This window comes from Antrostomus carolinensis, unplaced genomic scaffold (assembly GCF_000700745.2).
Source record: "Antrostomus carolinensis isolate BGI_N321 unplaced genomic scaffold, ASM70074v2 scaffold28959, whole genome shotgun sequence".
Classification (NCBI taxonomy): Eukaryota; Metazoa; Chordata; class Aves; order Caprimulgiformes; family Caprimulgidae; genus Antrostomus; species Antrostomus carolinensis.
The window spans coordinates 2,040-2,343 of NW_010341076.1; positions in this window are offsets into that span (position 1 = coordinate 2,040).

A 304-nucleotide genomic window follows, 5' to 3' on the forward strand; every position below is an offset into this window, starting at 1 on the left:
CAAACATCTCGAAGCTGCCGGGATTAGTGAGAAACCAACTTCTTGGCCAATATTTTTCCTTCAGTTCCTCTCACATCAGTTCAAGAGCTGCTGCAGGAGCACGTGGCTGTCCCAGTCACCCCCATTTCCAAAAACAAACGGGGTACACACGTGGGGTCCTATCGCTGGCGGGATCCTGGCTGCTGGCCCCGGCTTTCCCTCCGCCGAATCCTTATTAAGGGATTTGAAGCGCGCTCGTTCCGGTTACAAAGCCGCCCGTGTCCTGCATGGGTTATTTTTTGTCATCCCTGCCTCTCTTGAGTCA